Here is a 23,640-nt window from a genome sequence, read left to right as displayed (position 1 = left end):
CAGTCCACCATTTATGGGGTGGAGAAATGTTGTTTCTTTGTCTATATAGAAACACAAAATAACTACTGAAAACTAAGGCACGCTTACAAAATGGTACTTGCTCCTGTCCAGCCACTTAACTTAAACATTACCACAAATCCAGCGATACTCAATAGGCACATACAGTATTACTGCCTAAGTTTCAAGTCTTGTATGCACTGAGAGAACTACAAGTTCTCCAATAACGGACTGCTTTCTGCTACCTGTATAACATTTTTACTTTAACCACTAACCTGTATACTGACTTTCACTGACATGGTCGCATCTATCCCCTGTCTGTAAATGAGGAAATCTGTTCTACAAAAATGTGCAGAAAGGATTTGCTACTGCTGCTCTGAACTGATGATCCGTCCCGCATGACACATGATCCACTGCGCTCTGCACATTGTATGGGGTGAAGGGGTGGTTTGGGTAATGCCACAGCAGGGCGTTTACTAAAAGAGAGGGTACTTACTAACACTGGTGAGTGGTAGGGCCCTGCCAATGAGAATCTATTACCACTAGGGGGTTGCAAAAATGCCTATAGGGATCTATTTCCCCTGGGTATCTGTTAAGACTCAGGGGTGGAAGGTACAAGACAACCCCAGGAACATCCCTGCCCCCCACCCCTGCCAATACAATTAAATACATACATTTTTTTAAATACATTCTAAAATAAGATTTTACTTACCGGTAAATCTATTTCTCGTAGTCCGTAGTGGATGCTGGGGACTCCGTAAGGACCATGGGGAATAGACTGGCTACGCAGGAGACATGGGCACTTTAAGAAAGAATTTAGATTCTGGTGTGCTCTGGCTACACTGTATAACTTGTGATAACTTTACCCAGTTAACAGTATGAACAATCACAGAGCATCAGATAAACCCTGATGCAACTATAACATAACCCTTATTTAAGCAATAACTATATACAAGCATTGCAGAAGAAGTCCGCACTTGGGACGGGCGCCCAGCATCCACTACGGACTGCGAGAAAATAAGAATTTACTTACCGATAATTCTATTTCTCGGAGTCCGTAGTGGATGCTGGGGTTCCTGAAAGGACCATGGGGAATAGCGGCTCCGCAGGAGACAGGGCACAAAAAGTAAAGCTTTAGGATCAGGTGGTGTGCACTGGCTCCTCCCCCTATGACCCTCCTCCAAGCCTCAGTTAGGTACTGTGCCCGGACGAGCGTACACAATAAGGAAGGATTTATGAATCCCGGGTAAGACTCATACCAGCCACACCAATCACACTGTACAACCTGTGATCTGAACCCAGTTAACAGTATGATAACAGCGGAGCCTCTGAAAAGATGGCTCACAACAATAATAACCCGATTTTTGTAACTATGTACAAGTAATGCAGATAATCCGCACTTGGGATGGGCGCCCAGCATCCACTACGGACTCCGAGAAATAGAATTATCGGTAAGTAAATTCTTATTTTCTCTATCGTCCTAGTGGATGCTGGGGTTCCTGAAAGGACCATGGGGATTATACCAAAGCTCCCAAACGGGCGGGAGAGTGCGGATGACTCTGCAGCACCGAATGAGAGAACTCCAGGTCCTCCTTAGCCAGGGTATCAAATTTGTAGGATTTTACAAACGTGTTTGCCCCTGACTAAATAGCCGCTCGGCAAAGTTGTAAAGCCGAGACCCCTCGGGCAGCCGCCCAAGATGAGCCCACCTTCCTTGTGGAATGGGCATTTACATATTTTGGCTGTGGCAGGCCTGCCACAGAATGTGCAAGCTGAATTGTATTACACATCCAACTAGCAAAAGTCTGCTTAAAAGCAAGAGCACCCAGTTTGTTGGGTGCATACAGGATAACAGCAAGTCAGTTTTCCTGACTCCAGCCGTCCTGGAACCTATATTTTCAGGGCCCTGACCACATCTAGCAACTTGGAGTCCTCCAAGTCCCTAGTAGGCGCAAGACACCACAATAAGCTGGTTCAGGTGAAACACTGACACCACCTTAGGGAGAGAACTGGGGACGAGTCCGCAGCTCTGCCCTGTCCGAATGGACAAACAGATATGGGCTTTTTTGAGAAAAAAACCACCAATTTGACACTCGCCTGGTCCAGGCCAGGTCCAAGAGCATGTTCACTTTTCATGTGAGATGCTTCAAATCCACAGATTTGACTGGTTTTAAACCAATGTGTTTTGAGGAATCCCAGAACTACGTTGAGATCCCACAGTGCCACTGGAGGCACAAAAGGGGGTTGTATATGCAATACTCCCTTGACAAACTTCTGGACTTCAGGAACTGAAGCCAATTCTTTCTGGAAGAAAAATCGACAGGGCCGAAATTTGAACCTTAATGGACCCCAATTTGAGGCCCATAGACACTCCTGTTTGCAAGAAATGCAGGAATCGACCGAGTTGAAATTTCTTCGTGGGGCCTTCCTGGCCTCACACCACGCAACATATTTTCGCCACATGTGGTGATAATGTTGTGCGGTCACCTCCTTTCTGGCTTTGACCAGGGTAGGAATGACCTCTTCCTGAATGCCTTTTCCCTTAGGATCCGGCGTTCCACCGCCATGCCGTCAAACGCAGCTGCGGTAAGTCTTGGAACAGACATGGTACTTGCTGAAACAAGTCCCTTCTTAGCGGCAGAGGCCATAAGTCCTCTGTGAGCATCTCTTGAAGTTCCGGGTACCAAGTCCTTCTTGGCCAATCCGGAGCCATGAGTATAGTTCTTACTCCTCTACGTCTTATAATTCTCAGTACCTTAGGTATGAAAAGCAGAGGATGGAACACATACACCGACTGGTACACCCACGGTGTTACCAGAACGTCCACAGCTATTGCCTGAGGGTCTCTTAACCTGGCGCAATACCTGTCCCGTTTTTTGTTCAGACGGGACGCCATCATGTCCACCTTTGGTAATTCCCAACGGTTTACAATTATGTGGAAAACTTCCCCATGAAGTTCCCACTCTGCCGGGTGGAGGTCGTGCCTACTGAGGAAGTCTGCTTCCCAGTTTCCATTCCCGGAATGAAACACTGCTGACAGTGCTATCACATGATTTTCCGCCCAGCGAAAAGTCCTTGCAGTTTTTGCCACTGCCCTCCTGCTTCTTGTGCCGCCCTGTCTATTTACGTGGGCGACTGCCGTGATGTTTTATCCCACTGGATCAATACCGGCTGACCTTGAAGCAGAGGTGCTAAGCTTAGAGCATTATAAATTTACCCTTAGCTATATTTATGTGGAGAAAAATCTCCAGACTTGATCACACTCCCTGGAAATTTTTTCCTTGTGTGACTGCTCCCCAGCCTCTCGGGCTGGCCTCCGTGGTCACCAACATCCAAAACTGAATGCCGAATCTGCGGCCCTCTAGAAGATGAGCACTCTGTAACCACCACAGGAGAGACACCCTTGTCCTTGGATATAGGGTTATCCGCTGATGCATCTGAAGATGCGATCCGGACCATTTGTCCAGCAGATCCCACTGAAAAGTTCTTGCATGAAATCTGCCGACTGGAATTGCTTCGAAGGAAGTCACCATTTTTTTACCATGGCCCTTGTGCAATGATGCACTGATTTTAGGAGGTTCCTGACTAGCTCGGATAACTCCCTGGCTTTCTCTTCCGGGAGAAACACCTTTTTCTGGACTGTGTCCAGAATCATCCCTAAGCACAGGAGACTTGTTGTCGGGATCAGCTGCGATTTTGGAATATTTAGAATCCACCCCTGCTGTTGTAACAGTATCCGAGATAGTGCTACTCCGACCTCCAACTGTTCCCTGGACTTTGCCCTTATCAGGAGATCGTCCAAGTAAGGGATAATTAAGACGCCTTTTCTTCGAAGAAGAACCATCATTTCGGCCATTACCTTGGTAAAGACCCGGGGTGCCGTAGACAATCCAAACGGCAGCGTCTGAAACTGATAGTGACAGTTCTGTACCACGAACCTGAGGTACCCTTAGTGATAAGGGCAAATTTGGGACATGGAGGTAAGCATCCCTGATGTCTCGGGACACCAGATAGTCCCCTTCTTCCCGGTTCGTTATCACTGCTCTGAGTGACTCCATCTTGATTTGAACCTTTGTAAGTGTTCAAATTTTTTTAGATTTAGAATAGGTCTCACCTAGCCTTCTGGCTTCAGTACCACAATATAGTGTGGAATAATACCCCCTTTTCTTGTTGTAGGAGGGGTAATTTAATTATCACCTGCTGGGAATACAGCTCGTGAATTTTTTCCCATACTGCCTCCTTGTCGGAGGGAGACCTTGGTAAAGCAGACTTCAGGAGCCTGCGCAGGGGAAACGTCTCGACATTCCAAACTGTACCCCTGGGATACTACTTGTAGGATCCAGGGGTCCTGTACGGTCTCAGCGTCATGCTGAGAGCTTGTCAGAAGCGGTGGAACGCTTCTGTTCCTGGGAATGGGCTGCCTGCTGCAGTCTTCTTCCCTTTCCTCTATCCCTGGGCAGATATGACTCTTATAGGGACGAAAGGACTGAAGCTGAAAAGACGGTGTCTTTTTCTGCAGAGATGTGACTTAGGGTAAAAACGGTGGATTTTCCAGCAGTTGCCGTGGCCACCAGGTCCGATGGACCGACCCCAAATAACTCCTCTTCCTTTATACGGCAATACACCTTTGTGCCGTTTGGAATCTGCATCACCTGACCACTGTCGTGTCCATAAACATCTTCTGGCAGATATGGACATCGCACTTACTCTTGATGCCAGAGTGCAAATATCCCTCTGTGCATCTCGCATATATAGAAATACATCCTTTAAATGCTCTATAGTCAATAAAATACTGTCCCTGTCAAGGGTATCAATATTTTTAGTCAGGGAATCCGACCAAGCCACCTCAGCTCTGCACATCCAGGCTGAGGCGATCGCTGGTCGCAGTATAACACCAGTATGTGTGTATATACTTTTTATGATATTTTTCCAGCCTCCTGTCAGCTGGCTCCTTGAGGACGGCCCTATCTATAGACGGTACCGCCACTTGTTCTGATAAGCGTGTGAGCGCCTTATCCACCCTAAGGGGTGTTTCCCAACGCGCCCTAACTTCTGGCGGGAAAGGGTATACCGCCCATATTTTCTATCGGGGGGAACCCACGCATCATCACACACTTCATTTAATTTATCTGATTCAGGAAAAACTACGGTAGTTTTTTCACATCCCACATAATACCCTCTTTTGTGGTACTTGTAGTATCAGAAATATGTAACACCTCCTTCATTGCCCTTAACGTGTGGCCCTAATAAGGAATACGTTTGTTTATTCACCGTCGACACTGGATTCAGTGTCCCTGTCTGTGTCTGTGTCGACCGACTAAAGTAAACGGGCGTTTTAAAACCCCTGACGGTGTTTTTGAGACGTCTGGACCGGTACTAATTGTTTGTCGGCCGTCTCATGTCGTCAACCGACCTTGGCGCGTGTTGACATTATCACGTAATTCCCTAAATAAGCCATCCATTCCGGTGTCGACTCCCTAGAGAGTGACATCACCATTACAGGCAATTGCTCCGCCTCCTCACCAACATCGTCCTCATACATGTCGACACACGTACCGACACACAGCACACACACAGGGAATGCTCTGATAGAGGACAGGACCTACTAGCCCTTTGGAGAGACAGAGGGAGAGTTTGCCAGCACACACCAAAAACGCTATAATTATATAGGGACAACCTTATATAAGTGTTTTCCCTTATAGCATCTTTTTTATATATTTCTAACGCCAAATTAGTGCCCCCCCTCTCTGTTTTAACCCTGTTTCTGTAGTGCAGTGCAGGGGAGAGCCTGGGAGCCTTCCCTCCAGCCTTTCTGTGAGGGAAAATGGCGCTGTGTGCTGAGGAGATAGGCCCCGCCCCTTTTTCGGCGGCCTCGTCTCCCGCTCTTAACGGATTCTGGCAGGGGTTAAATATCTCCATATAGCCCCCGGAGGCTATATGTGAGGTATTTTTAGCCAAAAAAGGTTTTCATTTGCCTCCCAGGGCGCCCCCCTCCCAGCGCCCTGCACCCTCAGTGACTGCCGTGTGAAGTGTGCTGAGAGGAAAATGGCGCACAGCTGCAGTGCTGTGCGCTACCTTAAGAAGACTGAGGAGTCTTCTGCCGCCGATTCTGGACCTCTTCTCGTTTCAGCATCTGCAAGGGGGCCGGCGGCGAGGCTCCGGTGACCATCCAGGCTGTACCTGTGATCGTCCCTCTGGAGCTAATGTCCAGTAGCCAAGAAGCCAATCCATCCTGCACGCAGGTGAGTTCACTTCTTCTCCCCTAAGTCCCTCGTTGCAGTGATCCTGTTGCCAGCAGGACTCACTGTAAAATAAAAAACCTAAGCTAAACTTTTCTAAGCAGCTCTTTAGGAGAGCCACCTAGATTGCACCCTTCTCGGCCGGGCACAAAAATCTAACTGAGGCTTGGAGGAGGGTCATAGGGGGAGGAGCCAGTGCACACCACCTGATCCTAAAGCTTTACTTTTTGTGCCCTGTCTCCTGCGGAGCCGCTATTCCCCATGGTCCTTTCAGGAACCCCAGCATCCACTAGGACGATGGAGAAATAGATTTACCGGTAAGTAAAATCTTATTTTCTCTAACGTCCTAGTGGATGCTGGGGACTCCGTAAGGACCATGGGGATTATACCAAAGCTCCCAAACAGGCGGGAGAGTGCGGATGACTCTGCAGCACCGAATGAGCAAACACAAGGTCCTCCTCAGCCAGGGTATCAAACTTGTAGAACTTTGCAAAGGTGTTTGAACCTGACCAAGCAGCCGCTCGGCAAAGCTGTAATGCTGAGACCCCTCGGGCAGCCGCCCAAGAAGAGCCCCCCTTCCTTGTGGAATGGGCCTTAACTGATTTAGGCAGCGGCAACCCAGCCGCAGAATGAGCCTGCTGAATCGTGTTACAGATCCAGCGAGCAATAGTTTGCTTTGAAGCAGGCGCCCCAAGCTTGTTGGAAGCATACAGGATAAACAAAGATTCTGTTTTCCTGACCTTAGCCGTTCTGGCTACATAAACCTTCAAAGCCCTGACCACATCCAGTGACTCGGAATCCTCCAAGTCAGTAGTAGCCACAGGCACCACAATAGGTTGGTTTATAAGAAAGGATGAAACCACTTTCGGCAGAAATTGTGGGCGGGTCCGCAATTCTGCTCTATCCGCATGGAAAACCAGATAAGGGCTTTTATGTGACAAAGCCGCCAATTCTGACACACGCCTAGCTGAAGCTAAGGCCAACAGCATGACCACCTTCCACGTGAGATACTTTAGCTCCACGGTCCTAAGTGGCTCAAACCAGTGTGATTTCAGGAAATCCAACACAACGTTAAGATCCCAAGGTGCCACTGGAGGCACAAAAGGGGGCTGAATATGCAGCACTCCCTTTACAAACGTCTGAACTTCAGGCAGTGAAGCCAGTTCTTTTTTAAAGAAAATAGATAGGGCCGAAATCTGGACCTTTATGGACCCCAATTTTAGGCCCAGTCACCCCTGACTGTAGGAAGTGCAGAAATCGACCAAGCTGGAATTCCTCTGTTGGGGCCTTCCTGGCCTCACACCAAGCGACATATTTCCGCCATATGCTTTGATAATGCTTTGCTGTCACATCCTTCCTAGCTTTTATCAGCGTAGGAATCACTTCATCTGGAATGCCCTTTTCCGTTAGGATCCGGCGTTCAACCGCCATGCCGTCAAACGCAGCCGCGGTAAGTCTTGGAACAGACAGGGCCCCTGCTGTAACAGGTCCTGTCTGAGAGGCAGAGGCCATGGGTCCTCTGAGATCATTTCTTGTAGTTCTGGGTACCAAGTTCTTCTTGGCCAATCCGGAACGATGAGTATAGTTCTTACTCCTCTCTTTCTTACTATCCTCAGTACCTTGGGTATGAGAGGAAGAGGAGGGAACATATAAACCGACAGGTACACCCACGGTGTCACTAGTGCGTCCACAGCTATCGCCTGAGGGTCCCTTGACCTGGCGCAATATTTTTTTAGCTTTTTGTTGAGGCGGAACGCCATCATATCCACCCGTGGCAGTTCCCAGCGATTTACAATCTGCATGATAACTTCTGGATGAAGTCCCCACTCTCCCGGGTGGAGGTCGTGCCTGCTGAGGAAGTCTGCTTCCCAGTTGTCCACTCACGGAATGAACACTGCTGACAGTGCTAGCACGTGATTCTCCGCCCATCGAAGAATCCTTGTGGCTTCTGCCATTGCCATCCTGCTTCTCGTGCCGCCCTAGCGGTTTACATGGGCGACCGCCGTGATGTTGTCTGACTGAATCAGTACTGGGTGGTTTTGAAGCAGGGGCTCTGCTTGACTCAGGGCGTTGTAAATGGCCCTTAGTTCCAGTATATTTATGTGTAGTGAAATCTCCAGAAGTTTCTTCCCTGAGTGACTGCCCCCCATCCTCGGAGGCTTGCATCCGTGGTCACCAGGACCCAGTCCTGTATGCCGAACCTGCGGCCCTCGAGAAGATGAGCACTCTGCAGCCACCACAGCAGAGACACCCTGGCCCTTGGGGACAGGGTGATCAACCGATGCATCTGAAGATGCAATCCGGACCATTTGTCCAACAGATCCCACTGAAAGATCCTTGCATGGAACCTGCTGAAGGGAATTGCTTCGTAAGAAGCCACCATCTTTCCCAGGACTCGCGTGCAGTGATGCACCGACACCTGTTTTGGTTTCAGGAGGTCCCTGACCAGAGATGACAATTCCTGGGCCTTCTCCACCGGGAGAAACACCTTCTTCTGTTCTGTGTCCAGAATCATGCCCAGGAAAAGCAGACGCGTCGTAGGAATCAGCTGCGACTTTGGGATATTCAGAATCCAGCCGTGCTGTTGCAACACTTCCTGAGAGAGTGCTACGCTGACCAACAACTGCTCTCTGGACCTCGCCTTTATGAGATGATCGTCCAAGTACGGGATAATTATAACTCCCTTCTTCCGAAGGAGTATCATCATTTCGGCCATTACCTTGGTAAATATTCTCGGTGCCGTGGAGAGACCAAACGGTAACGTCTGGAATTGGTAATGACAGTCCTGTACCACAAACCTGAGGTATTCCTGGTGAGGTGGGTAAATGGGGACACGCAAGTAAGCATCCTTGATGTCAAGCGACACCATAAAATCCCCCTCTTCCAGGCTTGCAATAACTGCCCTGAGCGATTCCATTTTGAACTTGAACTTCCTTATATAAGTGTTCAAGGATTTCAAATTCAGAATGGGTCTCACCGAACCGTCCGGTTTCGGTACCACAAACATTGTGGAATAGTAACCCCTTCCCTGTTGAAGGAGGGGGACCTTGATTATCACCTGCTGAAGGTACAGCTTGTGAATTGCCGCCAGTACTACCTCCCTTTCCCTGGGAGCAGCTGGCAAGGCTGATTTGAGGTAACGGCGAGGAGGAGTCGCCTTGAACTCCAGTTTGTATCCCTGAGATACAATTTGTACAGCCCAGAGATCCACCTGTGAGCGAACCCACTGGTTTCTGAAGTTTCGGAGACGCGCCCCCACCGCACCTGGCTCCGCCTGTGGAGCCCCAACGTCATGCGGTGGACTTAGTGGAAGCAGGGGAGGATTTTTGTTCCTGGGAACTGGCTGCCTGGTGCAGCTTCTTTCCTCTACCCTTGCCTCTGGCCAGAAAGGATGCTCCTCTGACCCGCTTGCCTTTCTGAGGCCGAAAGGACTGCACTTGATAATACGGTGCTTTCTTAGGCTGTGAGGAAACCGGAGGTAAAAAAGTAGACTTCCCAGCAGTTGCTGTGGATACGAGGTCCGAGAGACCGTCCCCAAACAAATCCTCACTCTTATAAGGCAAAACCTCCATGTGTTTTTTAGAATCAGCATCACCTGTCCACTGCCGAGTCCATAATACTCTCCTGGCAGAAATGGACATTGCATTAATTCTAGATGCCAGCAGGCAAATGTCCCTCTGGGCATCCCGCATATATAAGACAACGTCTTTTATATGTTCGAGGGTTAGCAAAATAGTATCCCTGTCAAGGGAATCAATGTTGTCTGACAGGGAATCAGTCCATGCTGCTGCAGCACTACACATCCAGGCTGAAGCAATAGCAGGTCTCAGTAGAGTACCAGAGTGTGTATACACAGACTTCAGGATAGCTTCCTGCTTTCTATCCGCAGGCTCCTTTAGGGCGGCCGTATCCTGAGACGGCAGTGCCACCCTTTTAGATAAGCGTGCTAACGCCTTGTCCACCCTAGGGGATGTTTCCCAACGTAACCTATCCGTTGGCGGGAAAGGGTACGCCATCAGTAACCTCTTAGAAATCACTAGTTTCTTATCAGGGGAACTCCACGCTTCTTCACACAATTCATTTAATTCATCAGATGGGGGAAAAGTCACTGGCTGCTTTTTCTCCCCAAACATAATACCCCTCTTGGTGGTAACCGGGTTAATGTCAGAAATGTGCAATACATCTTTCATTGCGGTAATCATGCATCGGATGGCTTTTGTAGACTGTACATTTGCCTCATCCTCATCTACACTGGAGTAAGACTCCGTGTCGACATCTGTGTCTACCATCTGAGCTAGCGGGCGTTTATGAGCCCCTGACGGCTTCTGAGTCGCCTGGGCAGGCGCGGGCTGAGACCCGGGCTGAGACCCCGGCTGTCCCAAGGCTGCTGCGTCATCGAACCTTTTATGTAAGGAGTTGACACTGTCTGTTAAGACCTTCCACATATCCATCCAATCAGGTGTCGGCCCCGTCGGGGGCGACACCACACTTATCTGCCCCTGCTCCGCCTCCACGTAACCCTCCTCATCAAACATGTCGACACAGCCGTACCGACACACCGCACACACACAGGGAATGCTCAGACTGAGGACAGGACCCCACAAAGTCCTTTGGGGAGACAGAGCGAGAGTATGCCAGCACACACCACAGCGCTATATAACACAGGGATTTACACTATAAAAATAAGAATTTACTTACCGATAATTCTATTTCTCGGAGTCCGTAGTGGATGCTGGGGTTCCTGAAAGGACCATGGGGAATAGCGGCTCCGCAGGAGACAGGGCACAAAAGTAAAGCTTTTACAGGTCAGGTGGTGTGTACTGGCTCCTCCCCCTATGACCCTCCTCCAGACTCCAGTTAGGTACTGTGCCCGGACGAGCGTACACAATAAGGGAGGATTTTGAATCCCGGGTAAGACTCATACCAGCCACACCAATCACACCGTACAACTTGTGATCTAAACCCAGTTAACAGTATGATAACAGAGGAGCCTCTGAAAGATGGCTTCCTAAACAATAACCCGAATTAGTTAACAATAACTATGTACAAGTATTGCAGATAATCCGCACTTGGGATGGGCGCCCAGCATCCACTACGGACTCCGAGAAATAGAATTATCGGTAAGTAAATTCTTATTTTCTCTATCGTCCTAAGTGGATGCTGGGGTTCCTGAAAGGACCATGGGGATTATACCAAAGCTCCCAAACGGGCGGGAGAGTGCGGATGACTCTGCAGCACCGAATGAGAGAACTCCAGGTCCTCCTTTGCCAGGGTATCAAATTTGTAAAAATTTACAAACGTGTTCTCCCCTGACCACGTAGCTGCTCGGCAGAGTTGTAATGCCGAGACCCCTCGGGCAGCCGCCCAAGATGAGCCCACCTTCCTTGCGGAATGGGCCTTAACAGATTTAGGCTGTGGCAGGCCTGCCACAGAATGTACAAGTTGAATTTTGTTACAAATCCAACGAGCAATCGACTGCTTAGAAGCAGGTGCACCCAACTTGTTGGGTGCATACAGTATAAACAGCGAGTCAGATTTTCTGACTCCAGCCGTCCTTTAAATGTATATTTTTAAGGCTCTGACAACGTCCAACAACTTGGAGTCCTTCAAGTCGTCTGTAGCCGCAGGCACTACAATAGGCTGGTTCAGGTGAAACGCTGATACCACCTTAGGGAGAAAATGCGGACGCGTCCGCAGCTCTGCCCTATGTCGAATGGAAAATTAAATAAGGGCTTTTATAAAACAAAGCCGCCAGTTCAGATACTCTCCCGGCCGAAGCCAGGGCCAGTAACATAGTCACTTTCCATGTGAGATATTTCAAATCCACATTCTTTAGTGGTTCAAACCAATTGGATTTGAGGAAATCTAAAACTACATTTAGATCCCACGGTGCCACCTTAGGCACCACAGGAGGCTGTATATGCAGTACTCCTTTGATAAAAATCTGGACCTCAGGGACTGAGGCCAATTCTTTTTGGAAGAATATTGATAGGGCCGAAATTTGAACCTTAATAGATCCCAATTTGAGACCCATAGACAATCCTGATTGCAGGAAATGTAGGAAAACGACCCAGTTGAAATTCCTCCATCGGAGCACTCCGCTGCTCGCACCACGCAACATATTTTCACCAAATACGGCGATAATGCTTCGCGGTGACTTCCTTCCTTGCCTTTATCAAGGTAGGAATGACTTCTTCTGGAATGCCTTTTCCTTTTAGGATCTGGCATTCAAACGCCATGCCGTCAAACGCAGCCGCGGTAAGTCTTGAAAAAGACAAGTACCCTGCTGAAGCAGGTCCCTTCTCAGAAGTAGAGGCCACGGATCGTCCGTGACCATCTCTTGAAGTTCCGGGTACCAAGTCCTTCTTGGCCAATCCGGAGCCACTAGTCTTACTCCTCTTTGCCGTATAATCCTCAATACCTTTGGTATGAGAGGCAGAGGAGGAAACACATATACCGACTGGTACACCCAAGGTGTTACCAGCGCGTCCACAGCTATTGCCTGCGGATCTCTTGACCTGGCGCAATACCTGTCCAGTGTTTTGTTGAGGCGAGACGCCATCATGTCCACCATTGGTTTTACCCAACGGTTTAATAGCATGTGGAAAACTTCTGGATGAAGTCCCCACTCTCCCGGGGGAAGGTCGTGTCTGCTGAGGAAGTCTGCTTCCCAGTTGTCCACGCCCGGGATGAATACTGCTGACAGTGCTATCACGTGATTCTCCGCCCAGCGAAGGATCCTGGCAGCTTCTGCCATTGCCCTCCTGCTTCTTGTGCCGCCCTGTCTGTTTACATGGGCGACTGCCGTGATGTTGTCCGACTGGATCAACACCGGTCTTCCTTGAAGCAGAGGTTCCGCCTGGCTTAGAGCATTGTAGATTGCTCTTAGTTCCAGAATGCTTATGTGAAGAGACTTTTTCAGGCTCGACCACACTCCCTGGAAATTTCTTCCCTGTGCGACTGCTCCCCAGCCTCTCAGGCTGGCCTCCGTGGTCACCAGGATCCAATCCTGCATGCCGAATCTGCGGCCCTCCAATAGATGAGCCTCCTGCAACCACCACAGAAGGGATACCCTTGTCCTCGGCGACAGGGTTCTCCGCAGGTGCATCTGAAGATGCGACCCTGACCATTTGTCCAACAGATCCCTTTGCATGGAATCTGCCGAAAGGGATTGCTTCGTAAAAAGCTACCATTTTTTCCCAGGACTCTTGTGCATTGATGTACAGACACCTTTCCTGGTTTTAGGAGGTTCCTGACCAGGTCAGATAACTCCTTGGCTTTTTCTTCGGGAAGAAAAACCTTTTTCTGAACTGTGTCCAGAATCATCCCCAGGAACAGCAGACGAGTTGTCGGCATTAATTGGGATTTTGGAATATTCAGAATCCATCCGTGCTGCTTTAGCACCTCTTGAGATAGTGCTAAACCCATCTCTAGCTGTTCTCTGGACCTTGCCCTTATTAGGAGATCGTCCAAGTATGGGATAATTAATACGCCTTTTCTTCGAAGAAGAAATATTATCTCGGCCATTACCTTTGTAAAGACCCGAGGTGCCGTGGACAAACCAAACGGCAGCGTCTGAAACTGATAGTGACAGTTTTGTACAACGAACCTGAGGTACCCCTGGTGTGAGGGGTAATTGGAACGTGGAGATACGCATCCTTGATGTCCAAGGATACCATAAAGTCCCCTTCTTCCAGGTTCGCTATCACTGCTCTGAGTGACTCCATCTTGAACTTGAACTTCTTTATGTACAGGTTCAAGGACTTCAGATTTAGAATAGGCCTTACCGAGCCATCCGGCTTCGGTACCACAAAAAGAGTGGAATAATACCCCTTCCCTTGTTGTAGAAGAGGTACCTTGACTATCACCTGCTGAGAATACAGCTTGTGAATGGCTTCCAAAACCGTCTCCCTTTCTGAGGGGGACGTTGGAAAAGCAGACTTCAGGAAACGGCGAGGTGGCTCTGTCTCTAATTTCAACCTGTACCCCTGAGATATTATCTGCAGGATCCAGGGATTTACCTGCGAGTGAGCCCACTGCGCGCTGTAATTCTTGAGACGACCGCCTACCGCCCCCGAGTCCGCTTGCGAAGCCCCAGCGTCATGCTGAGGCTTTTGTAGAAGCCGGGGAGGGCTTCTGTTCCTGGGAAGGAGCTGCCTGTTGCTGTCTCTTCCCTCGTCCTCTGCCTCGTGGCAGATATGAATAGCCCTTTGCTCTCTTATTTTTAAAGGAACGAAAGGGCTGCGGTTGAAAAGGTCGGTGCCTTTTTCAGTTGGGGAGTGACTTGAGGTAGAAAGGTGGATTTCCCGGCCGTAGCCGTGGCCACCAAATCCGATAGACCGACCCCAAATAACTCCTCTACGCATCGCCTGTCCACTGTCGTGTCCATAAAGCTCTTCTGGCCGAAATGGACATAGCACTTACCCGTGATGCCAGTGTGCAGATATCTCTCTGTGCATCACGCATATAAAGAAATGCATCCTTTATTTGTTCTAACGACAGTAAAATATTGTCCCTGTCCAGGGTATCAATATTTTCGATCAGGGACTCTGACCAAACTACCCCAGCACTGCACATCCAGGCAGTCGCAATAGCTGGTCGTAGTATAACACCTGCATGTGTGTATATACCTTTTTGGATATTTTCCATCCTCCTATCTGATGGATCTTTAAGTGCGGCCGTCTCAGGAGAGGGTAACGCCACTTGTTTTGATGAGCGTGTTAGCGCTTTGTCCACCCTAGGAGGTGTTTCCCAGCGCTCCCTAACCTCTGGCGGGAAAGGGTATAAAGCCAATAACTTCTTTGAAATTAGCAGTTTTTTATCGGGGCACCCCACGCTTCATCACACACGTCATTTAATTCTTCTGATTCGGTAAAAACTACTGGTAGTTTTTTCACACCCCACATAATACCCTGTTTAGTGGTACCTGTAGTATCAGCTAAATGTAACATCTCCTTTATTGCCAAAATCATATAACGTGTGGCCCTACTGGAAAATACGGTTGATTAGTCACCTTCACCACCGGAATCAGTGCCTGTGTCTGGGTCTGTGTCGACCGACTGAGGCAAGGGGCGTTTTACAGCCCCTGACGGTGTTTGAGGCGCCTGGACAGGCACTAATTGAGTGTCCGGCCGCCTCATGTCGGCAAACGACTGCTTAAGCGAGTTGACGCTATCCCGTAATTCCACAAATAAAGGCATCCATTCTGGTGTCGACCCCCTAGAAGGTGACATCCTCATATTTGGCAATTGCTCCGCCTCCACACCAATAACGTCCTCATACATGTCGACACACACGTACCGACACACAGCAGACACACAGGGAATGCTCTATACGAAGACAGGACCCACTAGCCCTTTGGGGAGACAGAGGGAGAGTCTGCCAGCACACACCAAAAAGCGCTATATATGACAGGGATAGCCTTATGATTAAGTGCTCCCTTATAGCTGCTTTTATATTAATATATTGCCATTTATTTTGCCCCCCCTCTCTGTTATACCCTGTTTCTGTAGTGCAGTGCAGGGGAGAGACCTGGGAGCCTTCCTGACCAGCGGAGCTGTGACAGAAAATGGCGCCGTGTGCTGAGGAGATAGGCCCCGCCCCTTTTCCGGCGGGCTCGTCTCCCGCTATTTAGTACATTTAGGCAGGGGTAAATATCTCCATATAGCCTCTGGGGCTATATGTGAGGTATTTTTTAGCCTTTTTAAAGGTTTTCATTTGCCTCCCAGGGCGCCCCCCCCCCAGCGTCCTGCACCCTCAGTGACTGCCGTGTGAAGTGTGCTGAGAGGAAAATGGCGCACAGCTGCAGTGCTGTGCGCTACCTTAAGAAGACTGCAGGAGTCTTCAGCCGCCGATTCTGGACCTCTTCTTGCTTCAGCATCTGTGAGGGGGCCGGCGGCGTGGCTCCGGTGACCATCCAGGCTGTACCTGTGATCGTCCCTCTGGAGCTTCATGTCCAGTAGCCAAGAAGCCAATCCATCCTGCACGCAGGTGAGTTCACTTCTTCTCCCCTCTGTCCCTCGTTGCAGTGATCCTGTTGCCAGCAGGAATCACTGTAAAATAAAAAACCTAAGCTAAACTCTCTAAGCAGCTCTTTATGAGAGCCACCTAGAATTGCACCCTTCTCGGCCGGGCACAAAAATCTAACTGGAGTCTGGAGGAGGGTCATAGGGGGAGGAGCCAGTACACACCACCTGACCTGTAAAAGCTTTACTTTTGTGCCCTGTCTCCTGCGGAGCCGCTATTCCCCATGGTCCTTTCAGGAACCCCAGCATCCACTTAGGACGATAGAGAAAAGTGATTTACCCAATAGCTGCTAAAATATCTTATTTGCGCCTAAATTTATGTGCCCCCCCTCTCTTTTTTACCCTTCTTGTATCAGGATACTGCAGGGGAGAGCCTGGGGAGCTGCTTCCAGCGGAGCTGTGAAGGGAAAATGGCGCTGGTGTGCTGAGGAAGAAGGCCCCGCCCCCTCAGCGGCGGGCTTCTGTCCCGCGTTTTATGTAACTTAATGGCGGGGGTTTTTACACATATACAGTTTTCAGACTGTATTATGTGTATTTTAAGTGCCAAAAGGTATTATAATTGCTGCCCAGGGCGCGCGCCCCCCCCCCCCCCCCCCCCCAGCGCCCTGCACCCTACAGTGACCGGAGTGTGTGGTGTGCTGTGGGAGCAATGGCGCACAGCTGCGGTGCTGTGTTCTACCTTAATGAAGACAGGAGTCTTCTGCCGCCGATTTCATCGCTTCTCTTCTGTCTTCTGGCTCTGCAAGGGGGATGGCGGCGCGGCTCCGGGAACGGACGATCGAGGTCAGGCCCTGTGTTCGAACCCACTGGAGCTAATGGTGTCCAGTAACCTAAGAAGCACAAGCTAGCTGCAAGCAGGTAGGTTTGCTTCTCTCCCCCCAGTCCCACGTAGCAGTGAATCTGTTGCCAGCAGATCTCACTGAAAATAAAAAACCTAACAAATACTTTCTTTTCTAGCAAGCTCAGGAGAGCCCACTAGGAGCACCCAGCTCTGGCCGGGCACAGATTCTAACTTAGGTCTGGAGGAGGGGCATAGAGGGAGGAGCCAGTGCACACCAGATAGTACCTAATCTTTCTTTTAGAGTGCCCAGTCTCCTGCGGAGCTCGTCTATTCCCCATGGTCCTTACGGAGTTCCCAGCATCCACTAGGACGTCAGAGAAATATATATACACACACACACACATACTAGGGTCTCAATCTCTGCTGATAAGGTACCTGTCCACGCTGCCACAGCGCTATAAACCCATGCCGACACAATCGCCGGTCTGAGTAGTGTACCAGAATGTGCACGCTATCTGCAGGATCCCTGAGGATAGCTGTTACGTCAGGGCTACCTTTTGGGCAAACGTGACACCCTAGGGGAAGATTCCCATCGTATCCTGGCCCTAGTAGGGAAAGGATACTCCCTGAGAATTCTTTGTGGGAAACTGCAGTCTCTTCTCTGGAGATTCCCGCTCTTTTTCATCATGAGAGGAGGGAAATTTACCTCAGCTTTCTTCCCCTTAAACATGTGTACCCTTGTGTCAGGGACAGATAAGTCATCAGTGATATGCAAATCATCTTTTATTACAATAATCATATATTGAATACTTTTCTGCCATTTTGGCTGTAACTTTGCATTATCGTAGTCGACACTGGAGTCGATATCGGTGTCTATTATTTTGGATAGTGATCATTGAGAGACTCTGAAGGTCTCTGCGACATAGGGACAGACATGGATAGATTCCCTGTCTGTTCTCTAATCTTTTGTGCAATAAATTCACCTTAGCACTTAATTACACATATCCAAACCGGTGTCGGCGTTGTCGACGGAGACACCCTCTCACGCACATATTTGCTCCATCTCCTCCTTAGGGGAGCCTTTTACCTCAGACATGTCGACACACACGTACTGACACACCACACACTCAGGGAATGCTCATCTGAAGACAATTCCCCCATAAGGCCCTTTGGAGATACAGAGAGAGTATGCCAGCACACACCCCAGCGCTATTAACCCAGGAATAACACAGTAACAATGTTAACCCAGTAGCTGCTGTTTATATTGATTTTTGCGCCTAATTATGTGCCCCCCCTCTCTTTTTACCCTCTTCTACCGTGTAACTGCAGGGGAGAGGCTGGGGAGCTTCCTCTCAGCGGTGCTGTGGAGAAAAAACATGGCGCTGGTGAGTGCTGAGGAAGAAGCCCCGCCCCTCGACGGCAGGCTTCTGTCCCGCTTTCATGTACAATTTTTGGCGGGGGCTCATACATATATACAGTTCCCAACTATATATATGCAAACTTTTGCCAAAGAGGTCTCTAATTGCTGCCAAGGGCGCCCCCCACCCCTGCGCCCTGCTCCCTTACAGTGACCGGAGTATGTGGGTGTAGTGTGGGAGCAATGGCGCACAGCTGCAGTGCTGAGCGCTACCTCAGTGAAGACTGGAGTCTTCTGCCGCCGATTTCGAAGTCTTCTTGCTTCTTTCACCCGGCTTCTGTCTTCCGGCTCTGCGAGGGGGACGGCGGCGCGGCTCCGGGATCGGACGACGAGGGTGAGATCCTGTGTACGATCCCTCTGGAGCTAATGGTGTCCAGTAGCCTAAGAAGCAGGACCTATCTGCAGAGAGTAGCGCTGCTTCTCTCCCCTCAGTCCCACGATGCAGGGAGTCTGTTGCCAGCAGAGCTCCCTGAAAATAAAAAAAAACTAACAAAATACTTTCTTATAGCAAGCTCAGGAGAGCTCACTAAACAGCACCCAGCTCGTCCGGGCACAGATTCAAACTGAGGTCTGGAGGAGGGACATAGAGGGAGGAGCCAGAGCACACCAGAATCTAAATTCTTTCTTAAAGTGCCCATGTCTCCTGCGGAGCCCGTCTATTCCCCATGGTCCTTACGGAGTCCCCAGCATCCACTAGGACGTTCGAGAAATGTAATTAAAAAAAAGCAAAAAACATAACCATTTCTGAGCGGTTAAGTGGTTGAACACTGCTTTAAAATCCCACATCAATAATCACTGATTTTGCCAAATCCAGCTTCATAACATTTCACACTACAGTAAATTAAGATTCTTTAAAAATATCATAACATTTCCAAATACAATTGTCATTAATGTCAGCTGCTTCAAAATCTTAACAAATTTGCCAGTTACTATTTTGATCAACAAAGTACATACTACTCGTACATTAAAATTAAAAACATTTCTTAGTTGGTAATCTATAAACAGTATCTTTAACCTTCAATCAAAAACACATTAACTTTCTAAAAGGCTTGGTATGTGGAAAAAAAATGGACTCAATAAATCAGTTAAACCTAAAGTAGCCTAAAAATAAACCTCAACTATTGAGTTAGACTTTAATGTTAAAAATCAAATAAATACTAAAACTAAATCTATTCCTTGCGAGAGGTTTCCTATGATCAAGGATAGAAAAGGGATTGATGGCTTAAAATAACAACAAACAAAAAAAACACACCAAACCACTAATAGCAGAAATGTCCTTCCTATGTCTGGAGAAAAGATTGCCCATTAGACTTTTACACAGCAGAAAGATGCAGGCTATAAAAGTTCCACTACAATTTCAACATAATGTCATCAAGCTGTGCATTAAAGCACAGAACACAATCAATGAATCATTAAATCTTCCCACTGGGAGCACAACATACAATACAGCACAAAGTAAAGCCATTTCACCATTTAAATGCCAAAATTAAATTTGTAATGTAGTTACGGCTATATCCCAACAATCATACCATGCCTGCTATACCAAAATTCAACTTGTAAAATAATATATAATTAGGTATCTAAGTATCTATGGAAATATATTAGAACAGAAACTTGTAAGTGCGGTAATTTACAGCGACCAGCATTTGAATCTTTTTCACGGGTATGCGTGCTCCCACGACTCACCCTATTCAATTACAAGTTCTCAAAAGCGTGATTACCGCAAAAAGTTGCTGAAAGTTAAAAGTTGAATAAACTGTCCATTCCCCCAACCCCAAAAAATACTAAACGGACATTGGATAACAGTATAAAAGTTTATTACTTGTTATAATAAACGTATTTCTGGTACTTAAATAGGGTCAAATAGCTGTTAAATGTATTTTTTTTAAATGATAAATAAAAATAAAATTATATATATATATATATATATATATATATATATATATATATATATATATATATATATATATATATATATATAGTTTTGGTTTATGAATTGTACAATGCATGTAAGCTTGTGGCCCACTCCACGGGACCCCATTTCACCGCAAGTCCTACTCTATCACAAACTTTCACATAGATTTTATAGAAACCTGGCAACTGCTGTCTCATAGGGGAAAATGTGCTTATCTGGTTTAAAGCTTACCTGCCACACTTATGGCTTTTAAAAGGTAAGACAGTCACCAACACAAATAACACAACTACACAAGTGTGCTTACCTGGTTTACAGCTCACCTGCCAACAGAATTGTACAATTCATAAACCAAAACCCCATTGTTTATTTAGATGTATATTAAAGCATTTAGGTGAATGAAGCTGCTTAGGAAAGTGCTGGGTTTTCTGTTTGGTATATTTGAGTTTGGTGGTCACAGCCCACCGCACCCCAACCCCTGGGAATGGCGAGTGCAGTGGTTCCTCATGTTTGTTTGTATAACAGGGTTAATTTTTAATTGGCCCATTTGTGCCCATATCTCTCTCTCATGCACCCCTAAGCTCATTTACCTTTAACCTGGATCAGCTGCTATTTAGGTGTGTTGGTGACTGTCTCACTTTGAAAGCCAGTAGTCTGTTGGCAGGTGAGCTGTAAACCAGGTAAGCACACTTGTGTAGTTGTGTTATTTGTGTTGGTGACTGTCTTACCTTTTAAAAGCCATAAGTGTGGCAGGTAAGTTTTAAACCAGACAAGCACATTTTCCCCTATGAGACAGCAGTTGGCAGGTTTCTATAAAATCTATGTGAAAGTTTGTGACAGTAGTACTTGCGGTGAAATGGGGTCCCGTGGAGTGGGCCGCAAGCTTACATGCATTGTACAATTGATAAACCAAAACCCCATTGTTTATTTAGATGTATATTAAAGCATTTAGGTGAATGAAGCTGCTTAGAAGAGTGCTGGATTTTCTGTTTGAGATTTTATATTATATATATATATATATATATATATATATATATATATATATATATATATATATACACACACACATACATATATATACACACATACATACATACATACATATATATATACACACACACATACATATATATTTTTTTAATATTTTTTTCCCAACAATACAAGTGCTATAATTAAATTCAGGGTAAATAAAAATTGGTATAAGTATATAATTGGGTCAATTTAGGGGGATTTAAAAATAATAAAACAGTGGGGGGAAAAACAGGATTTTGATACCTACCGGTAAAGCCTTTTCTCCTAGTCCGTAGAGGATGCTGGGGTCCACTTCATGACCATGGGGCATAGACGGTTCCGCAGGAACAATGGGCACTCTTAAGACTTTTCAATGGGTGTGAACTGGCTCCTCCCTCTATGCCCCTCCTCCAGATCTGTTATAGGAACTGTGCCCAGGGAGATGGACATTTCGAGGAAAGGATTTACTTTAAACTATTGGTGAGATACATACCAGCTCACACCTCAACCATGCCGCACTACATGCAATTTAGCATAACACAAGCCAACAGGCATGAACCAATTACAGCAACATGCTGAAACTAATATAAACACAAGTTGTGTAATCTAATAACAAAACTACAGGTAAAGTACGCACTGGGACGGGCGCCCAGCATCCTCTACGGACTAGGAGTATACCGGTAGGTATCAAAATCCTGTTTTCTCATACGTCCTAGAGGATGCTGGGGTCCACTTCATGACCATGGGGTTAATACCAAAGCTCCAGTACGGTCGGGAGAGTGCGGATGACCCTGCAGCACTAATTGACCGAACTTGAGGTCTTCATCGGTCAAGGTGTCAAACTTGTAGAATTTTGCAAATGTGTTTGACCCCGGCCAAGTAGCTGCTCAGCAAAGTTGCAATGCCGAGACCCCCCGGGCAGCCGCCCAGGATGAGCCCACCTTCCTAGTGGAACGGGCCTTCACCGACGTTGGTAACGGCAATCCAGCCATAGTATGAGCATGCTGAATCGTCCCTCTGATCCAATGCGCAATAGTCTGCTTGGAAGCAGGACACCCAATCTTGTTGGGAGCATACAGGACAAACAAAGACTGTTTTCCGTATTCGAGCTATTCTTGCGACATACATTTTCAAAGCTCTGACCACACCAAGAGACTATGACTCAGTGAAAGTGTCAGTAGCCACTAGCACCACAATAGGTTGGTTTATGTGGAAGAACGAAACCACCTTTGGAAGAAACTGTTGACGAGTTCTTAACTCTGCCCTACCTTCATGGAAGATCAGGTAAGGGCTCTTTGAGACAAGGCCCCTAATTCAGACACTCGCCGTGCGGATGCCAATGCCAAAAGCATCCCCACTTTCCAAGTGAGAAACTTCAACTCTATCTCTTGTAGAGGCTCAAACCAATCTGATTGTAGGAACTGCAACACCACGTTAAGGTCCCATGGTGCCACTGGAGGCACAAATGGAGGCTGGATGTGCAGAACGCCTTTCACGAAGTCCTGAACCTCTGGAAGAGAGGCCAATTGTTTATGGAAGAACACGGACGAGGCCGAAATCTGGACATTGACTGACCCCAATCGGAGGCCGGCCTCCACACCAGCCTGCAGAAAAATGGAGAAAACGTCCCAACTCAAAACTCTTCCGTAGCAGCATTCTTGGATTCACAAGACACATTTTCTCCAAATACGGTGGTAATGTTTCGACGTTACTCCTGAATAAGGGTGGGGATGACTTCCTTGGGAATACCCTTTCGGGCTAGGATCTGGCGCTCAACAGCAATGCCGTCAAACGTAGCCGCGGTAAGTCTTGATACACGCACGGCCCCTGCTGCAGCAGGTCCTCGCGAAGAGGCAGAGGCCGAGGATCTTCTAGTGTTCACTCTAGGAGTGAAAAGGGGCAGGGCGCCGGACTCAGGGGGGCACATGTGCGTGCGCGGCAAAGCCCGAATTGGGGACGTGGCCACGCAAATTAGGGGGCGTGGCCACACCTCCGTCATTTTAGGGGGCGGTGCGGCCCACAGACGCTACTATAGAGAGCGTCTGTGGCCGCCGACGTCACTGTTGGGGGCGTGCCCAGCACCTCCGTCGGTGCTGGGCTTCCCCCAGCCCCCTCCCAATGCGTGAATGGATGCCGCGCGCATGCGCACGGCATCTATACACGCCGGGAGGGCAGGGAGCGGGCGGCTGTTCTAGCAGGGCGCCGCAAAAAAGGCAGGGCGGGTTTTGCCTGTTAAAAAACGGGCAGGGCGCGGAGCC

General features: G+C 48.0%; 1 protein-coding gene across 2 annotated transcripts in view; it reads right to left on the bottom strand.

Annotated features, from left to right (window-relative positions):
- TUBGCP3 (tubulin gamma complex component 3) overlaps positions 1–23,640 on the bottom strand; it is a 634,372-nt gene that overhangs the window by 493,201 nt on the left and 117,531 nt on the right. The gene's annotated exons all lie outside the window — the stretch shown is intronic.

Source organism: Pseudophryne corroboree, chromosome 2 (assembly GCF_028390025.1).
Source record: "Pseudophryne corroboree isolate aPseCor3 chromosome 2, aPseCor3.hap2, whole genome shotgun sequence".
Lineage (NCBI taxonomy): Eukaryota > Metazoa > Chordata > Amphibia > Anura > Myobatrachidae > Pseudophryne > Pseudophryne corroboree.
The sequence above is the reverse complement of the archived record's forward strand: the minus strand, read 5'-3'. Positions and strand labels throughout refer to the sequence as shown.